Source organism: Lactuca virosa, chromosome 3 (genome assembly GCF_052849685.1).
Source record: "Lactuca virosa cultivar CGN04683 chromosome 3, Lactuca_virosa_CGN04683_v6, whole genome shotgun sequence".
NCBI classification, from domain to species: domain Eukaryota; kingdom Viridiplantae; phylum Streptophyta; class Magnoliopsida; order Asterales; family Asteraceae; genus Lactuca; species Lactuca virosa.
The window spans coordinates 352,049,409-352,057,074 of record NC_136428.1 but is presented as its reverse complement, the minus strand read 5'-3'; the positions used below and the strand labels follow the sequence as shown (position 1 = coordinate 352,057,074).

At 39.7% G+C, this 7,666-nt stretch overlaps 1 non-coding gene across 1 annotated transcript; it reads right to left on the bottom strand.

The window, feature by feature from the left end:
- Window positions 1–2,914: 2,914 nt before the first annotated feature.
- On the bottom strand, window positions 2,915–3,021 carry LOC145168105 (small nucleolar RNA R71). The gene has a single exon (XR_013741693.1). It is a non-coding gene; the product is annotated as a small nucleolar RNA R71 (small nucleolar RNA).
- Between the last annotated feature and the right edge of the window lie 4,645 nt (window positions 3,022–7,666).

The following is a 7,666-nucleotide window of genomic DNA, read 5'->3' as shown; positions in this document are numbered from 1 at the left end:
ATAATATACATAACATAAGGAGCATGCGGTTACAAATTTTAACAACCACCAAAACCACAAACATAATATAAATGTTTAAAAACATACAAACATTTACAACAAATAACCTAAGGAGCATTCGGTGGATTGTCGGGAGGGTTATTATTGTCACGTCGTCTCATGAATTCGGTCATTTCGTCATTTTTCTTTCAGTTTCGGCATGACATTGTTCCAACTCCCGAACCTAAAACAAATGTTAAAAGAAACATACATATATCAGTAAACACAAAAAAGTAACACAAAGTATATATTTACATTTTTATCTATTATATAGAAAAAGATTTACACCCTAAACTAAGTCTTTTATGCCTCCTACTTCTTTCTTTAAAAAGATACCCTTGTCTTCTTTCTTTAAAAAGATACATTTTTCTTCAACTACCCTAATTACTATTTTATCCTCATGGGCTGGACGAAACTTAATTATCCATTTTCACCCATTGATAGAGCCTACAGAGAGGCTTGTCATTTATAAGATCAAAGTTATACCTACTGATATGTGCATATTTAGTCATATATTTTGTGTAGAATCTTAATACTTTTTGGCTATTTTATTTCAATTAATGAACAAAAGATACTTAATTATGTTTGAATTGTATTTTCAGCCTAAAAGATGTGCTCGGAAGCAAAAGGAAGCGTGAATAGCAATCGGAAGCTCAGGAATTGAAGAAAGAAGAAAAAGAGTTAAAAACCTGAAAAACTCGGCGAGTTGGACACCTACTCGACGAGTAGGCACGAACATTCGCGAACCATTGGGTGCCTTACCGCGCACGGATTTTAAGTGAGGGACTCGCCGAATCGGTCTATGGACTCGACGAGTCGCCCCTGTTTTCAGAAAACTATATAAAGGGCATAAACTCACGAGACAATGACTTCTCTCTGGAACCCTTGGAGACTGAATTGCGATTGAGAGTGTTGTTGCATCTATGGAAATCGAGGATCAACTTTAGCATTCAATTTTGAGGAGATCGAAAGGCACAAATACATTCTCTTTTCTTAATCTAGTGTTTACATCATGTTTAAATCATTAGGTTTAGTTTGTGAGATATTTTCTGCTATGAATATGAGCTAACTACTTACAACTTCTGTTTAGGGTAGACTAGCTTGTGAATATGGTTTGAATTTTATGGCTTGGATTATTTAATTTGGTGAATTTTTTTTGTTAAGCTTGTTTAAGATCCTCTTGTGTTGACAATAACTATTTTCTATTAATTATCAAGTCTATTAAGTTGCATGAACATCTCTTAGTTGCTTGTCTCATATAATTTATGTGAAAACAATATTATATGCCTAGGAATAGTGAACATGAAACTAGGGGTTAATTAGAAAATAGGTAAGTCAATGTGTGAGCTTGTATGACGAACAACCATACAAGAAGTTAATTGAACTAGTAATTTAATTAGCTAACTAGAAGTCTTACTTAACCCGAATCAATAAACTAGGAAACTCATTAGTTTAACCAATTGGCCACTGTTTGAATTGATTTGTTTTATAATGATTAGTAATAGTGAACATGAACCTAATCACATTAATCGATAGCCAATGACAAATTAATCTATTGCACTTGCCATAAAATCAACCATAGGAATAAGTAAGTCGAACTTGAACAAAAGTCTCATTTATTATTGAATTTAGTTGATTTTTATTTGTTTTAGCTGTTAATTGTTTTGTTTAAGTGTTAGTTAAGTGCTTAAGTTTCTGGTCTTGCAAAACTAGAGAAAACCTCTTTTCTTTTATTATTAGTTTTTTTAAATAATTATAGTAGTTAGTTTAATTATCGTTCCCTGTATTCGATACCCTGCTTGCTTAACTATACCACCAATTGACAGGTACACTGCCTTTTGTGTGTCTAGATTATATTTAAAAAGTAGGACTAAAACTAGTGCATTCAACACACATCAAGTTTTTGGCGCCGTTACCGGGGAACAGTTCTAAAATAAATTTTAATTGCTAGTGGTATCGATCCTTTGTGTGAGATCTATCTTGCACAAAGTTATTGTTTGAGTAAATTAGTTATTAGGTTTGAGGTTTAGTTTTTTCTGTTTTTAGGATTTTTGATCTATTTTTTCTGTTTTACTTTTGAACTCGTCGAGTCCAGTCGCAGCTACTCGACGAGTCCATCGCAATATTTCAGTATCGTTTTTAGTTTTGTTTTGTTCTTTTTACGCATGTTTTCTGTTTCTTTCAGGTATTTTATGACCCTAGGATCGAACTCATCTTTGGTACCACCTCTTGAAAATCCGGAATCAGCTTTGAGGAAGGACAAGGAGAAGACCGTTGAAGAGACTAACCCGCCAAAGAAATCACCTTTCAAGGACCTTAAATCGGTCTTTGGAAAGAAGAAAAGAAAGAAAGTGGGCGAGTCTAGCAGCCAAAAGAGCGAAGAAAGCAAGATAGAAGGCTTTGGATATAACTCCAATCCAAAAGAAACCGAATACGAAACTGAAATAGAAACCGAAGAAGAAAGCGACCTAGAAGTCGAACCCGATAACACCATGGCTAACGTTACTGATCTCACCATGGGTGAATACAAGAAAAGTATGCGTGATGATACCGGGTCGGGACTCGTGCAACCCGCGATTCCAGCAATTGCTACCTTCGAGCTAAAAGGCCACATACTCACTCAACTCAAGGACATCCCATTCTACGGGAAAGATCACGAAGACGCGTACAAGCACATCGACGAGGTCAACGACATAGCCGACTATTTCAACATCCCGAATGTTCCTCCCGAGACTGTTTTGTTTCGTATGCTACCGGTGACATTTAAGGGAGCCGCGAAAGACTGGCTAAAATCACTCCCTCCCGGGTCCATCACTACATGGGCCAAATGCGTAAAGAGTTCATTGACCAATTTTGCCCTCCTTCGAAAATAGCAAAATTGAAGAAAGCCATTGCCAATTTCGAGCAACAACCGGGCGAGTCACTATATGAGGCGTAGGAGAGATACAAAAGCTTGTTGAGGAATTGCCCCCAAAATGACTTGAACATTCAACAAGAAGTCTCCATTTTCTATGATGGAGTAAATGTTACCACTAGACAACTCCTTGACTTTCAAGGCCCATTAACAAAGAAAAATATGGCAGAAGTTAGGGAACTCATTGAAGAATTCTCTAAGCACTCTAGAGAATATCATAACCCAAGGAATGACTCAACTCGAGGGGCGGTGAACTCTATTTCCGATGACATGGCAGCAATGATGGCAAAATTGAAAAGCATGGATCGAAGAATTACTAAGATGGATCAAACCATCCACGCCATTAGAGTGGGATATGATAACTATAGAGGCCCTCACTGTAACACCGTAATTTTTCAAACAGATTTTTCATTTTAAAATCGCATACTTTTCATAACATATTGTATAGAAATCTCGTTTATTCAAATTACAAAACACAACTCCATTAATAATCCAGGATCCTCAAAACATAACTCTTTCTCTGGTGTGTACAATCAAGCCGGTGCTGTCCCGCGATCCTGAGAAAACCTGAAACACATAACACATAACACGGTAAGCACAAAGCTTAGTGAGTTCCCCAAAATACCACATACAACACATACGCCACTCGAGGCTACAGTACGACCCTCCGGTCGATGTGTCTCAGCGGGACCCTCCAGTCCCGTAGCTCATTGGACCCTCTGGCCCGGTCATAGCTCGTCGGACCCTTCGGTCCAGTCTGTGTCGTTGGACCCTTCGGTTCGGTCTATATCGTTGGGCCCTCCGGCCCGGTCTATATCGTTGGGCCCTCCGGCCCGGTCTGTTCAACACATAGCATACATATAACATAATGCACATATTCTCATATATACACATAGCATACAAGACCCTCCGGTCTACACATAAATACCACTCTAGGTAATGTATAGCGAGAAGACTCACCTCGGCTAGCAGGTAAGCAAATAACCTCGCAATCGGATCTCGAACTAGCTTCCTCCTAACACAAAGGATGAATATATCTTATTAATACTCTTTTCACGACTCAGATAATCGAAGGCGGTTCTTTCTCTTTCTAACACTTTAAAGTGGTTAAAGGACCATTTTACCCTTCCAAGGTCTCTATCACATATGTTGACCAAAACCCCAAAGTCAACAGAAGTCAAACTCGAGTCAACAGTCCAAGTTTGACCCGACTCGTCGAGTGCACTCCTGCATGGTTACTTCACACCTTGTTTTGTATGGTTACTTCACACCTTGTTTTGTGATCCTCGGCATCCCAGTCACAAAACTTGAAGGGCACACTCGAGATTGAAACATGCCATTGAAGAAAGTTCAATGAATCTCAAAGAATCTAGGAGTTTCTAAACCAATTAAAACCTAATTAAATATTTCGTTTTTCATGGTGGAAATTGGTGAATCGTCATTCACCTACCTTCAAATATCTTATAGCTTAGATTACGGCATCCCTCTTCTAAGTTATAAAATATTGTGTTGGGTCCTAGCCTTAATATTACATTTGGGTGTTTTGTTAAGGACTATCTCTATATCTAATCTAATCTATTCCCTCTTCTTTTCAGATGTCTTCCAATAACAATGCTTCCGGCTCAAACCCTACTAGCTCCTTCTCTCTCATGAATCTTTGTGGGAGAGTCATCTTTGATGGGTCCAACTTTACAGATTGGATCAGAAACATCAGGATGGTCACTCGGTATGAGAACAAAGAATATGTTCTCGACAAGGAGCTGAAGGTACCCGAGCCAACTGCTACTCCTAAAGAGCTTGCTGAATATGAGGTACATGAAAGAGATGCTACAAAAGTGGCATGCATCATGATGGCCACCATGACAGCCGAGCTCCAAAAGTCCTATGAGGACTATTATCCTTTTGAGATGCACCAGGACTTGATGGAGCGCTACCATCAAAGTGCTCGTCAAGAGCGATATGAAATAATCTCCTCCATGATAACAACCCGAATGAAGGATGGTGAACCCATCACGGGCCACATGCAGAAAATGCAAAGGTATGTGGACCGTTTACTGAAGCTGAATGTGAACTTCCCTGAGGAGTTAGCAATAGACATCATTTTGCACTCCTTGCCATCGTGTTATGATCAATTTCGCATGACATATCACATGAACAAGGAAGAAGTCACCCTCAGCAAACTTCAAGGACTCTTGAAGACCGCCGAAAGTGGTCTAAAGGGTAAGTCGGTTGTTACTACTCCTACTCCTACTCCAACTGCGGCCAATGTCTTGGCAATCGGGCATGGCAAAGGGAAGAAGAGAAAGAACCCTTCTAAGGGTCCCAAGGGTAAGACCCTTGAAGGCTCCTCTTCAAGCAAAACCAAGAAAGGTTTTGTCACTCCTTCTGCTAACCCTAATGAGGCTGAATGCTTCTATTGCCATGAAAAGTCGCACTGGAAGCGAAACTGCCCAAAGTACCAGCAAGATTTGAAGGATGGGAAAGTAAAACCCAACCATGCAGGTATATACACTATATTGTCTAATAACTCACCTCATTCTAAGTCTTGGGTCCTTGATACAGGTTGTGGTATTCACATATGTTGTGATTTGCAGGGACTAAAAAGAAGTGAGAATGTGGAGCAGGGAAAGATAAACTTGATCATGGGAAACAGGAAAGCTTCACCTGTCACCAAGATAGGAGTTTATTCCTTAGTGCTAAATAGTGGGTTTACATTAGATTTGAATAAATGTTATTATTCGCCAGAAATGGCAAGAAATGTTATTTCCTTTCATGCATTGTATAAACAAGGTTTTACCTTTTATTTTGATAATAATAATGGTAGTATTGATGCTTTCTTTAATAATGTTCTTTATTTTAAAGCATTACCTTGTGATGGCGTGTATGAAACTGTATCTGTTGTAGATAATCTAGGAAATAATGTATTGTGTATTAACTCTTCCACTAGCTTAGATAAAGCATCCTTATGGTTTTATCGTCTTGGACATGTAAGCAAGAAACACATAGGCCAACTCCAAAAGGATGGAGTCTTGGAGTCATTTGACCTAAAGTCAGATGATAGTTGTGAATCCTGTTTGCTTGGTAAAATGACAAAGTCACCTTTTACTGGCACTTGTGCTAGGGGTGAAGGTTTGTTGGACCTCATACACACGGATGTGTGTGGACCCTTCAGAACCACCACAAGAGATGCTAATCGATTCTATGTGACTTTTACTGATGATTTTAGTAGATATGGATATGTCTACCTAATCAAGCATAAGTCAGAAACCTTTGAGAAATTCAAAGAGTTTAAGCAAGAAGTGGAGAATCAGTTGGGCATGAACATTAAGATGCTTCGATCCGATCGTGGTGGTGAGTATCTTAGTACTGAGTTCCTTGACTATCTTAAGGAATGTGGGATTGTCTCACAATTGACACCTCCTAGGACACCACAGTTGATGGGTGTAGCTGAGAGGCGCAATCGGACCTTGTTGGACATGGTTCGTTCCATGATGAGTCGAGCTTCGCTACCAATCTCATTTTGGGGGTATGCCTTAGAGACTGCCGCCCATATTCTTAATCTAGTCCCTACAAAGAAGGTTGCCAAAACACCTCACGAGATGTGGACTGGAAAAGTTTCCAATCTAGACCACATCAAGATTTGGGGTTGCGAGGCTTTCGTGAGACGCGAGACTCACGATAAGCTCGAACCCCTAAGCGAAAGGTGTATTTTCATCGGCTATCCACAGAAATCCTTTAGCTACATTTTCTACAGACCTAGTGATAATGTGGTCTTTGTAGCAAGAAGAGGATTCTTTCGAGAGAGAGAATTCATGAGCCAAGGAGACAGTGGGAGGCAAATTGACCTTGAGGAAATTCAAGAGTCAAGTGGTGAAGAAACCTCAAACCCTAGCCCTCAACCTAAGGAGGAAACTCCTGTTGAGCCGACTGAAGAATGTATACCTCTGAGGTGTTCCACCAGAGTTAGGAATGCACCTGAGCATTATTATGGTTTTCATATTACTGCAGAAGGTGAGACACTTATCAGTGATAACACACTGGTAAATCTGGATGAGCCTAACAGCTACACGGAAGCCATGGCAGGCCCTGAGGCTGCTAAATGGAAAGAGGCTATGGATAGCGAGATACAGTCCATGTATGACAATCAAGTTTGGAACTTGGTTGACAATGTACCTGATCGTAAGATAGTTGGGTGCAAATGGATCTTCAAGAAGAAGACCGACATGGATGGTAATGTACACACTTATAAGGCACGACTGGTTGCAAAGGGTTATTCTCAAACTCCGGGAGTTGATTATGATGAGACCTTTTCACCAGTGGCCAAGATTAAGTCTATTAGGGTTCTGTTAGCCATTGCTGCATTTCATGATTATGAAATATGGCAAATGGATGTCAAAACCGCTTTCCTTAATGGAAACTTGGCTGAAGATGGTTACATGGTTCAACCAGAGGGTTTTGTCAGTACAGAGTACCCCAGTAGAGTGTGTAAGCTCGAGAAATCTATTTATGGATTAAAACATGCACCTCGCAGATGGAATCTTTGCTTTGATGAGAAAGTCAAAGAATTTGGCTTTTCAAGGAGTGAAGATGAATCTTGCGTCTATATCAAGGCTAGTGGGAGTATAGTCAGCTTTTTGGTACTGTATGTGGATGACATACTACTCATAGGAAATGACATCCCAACCCTGCAGGAAGGAAAGTCTTGGCTTGGGA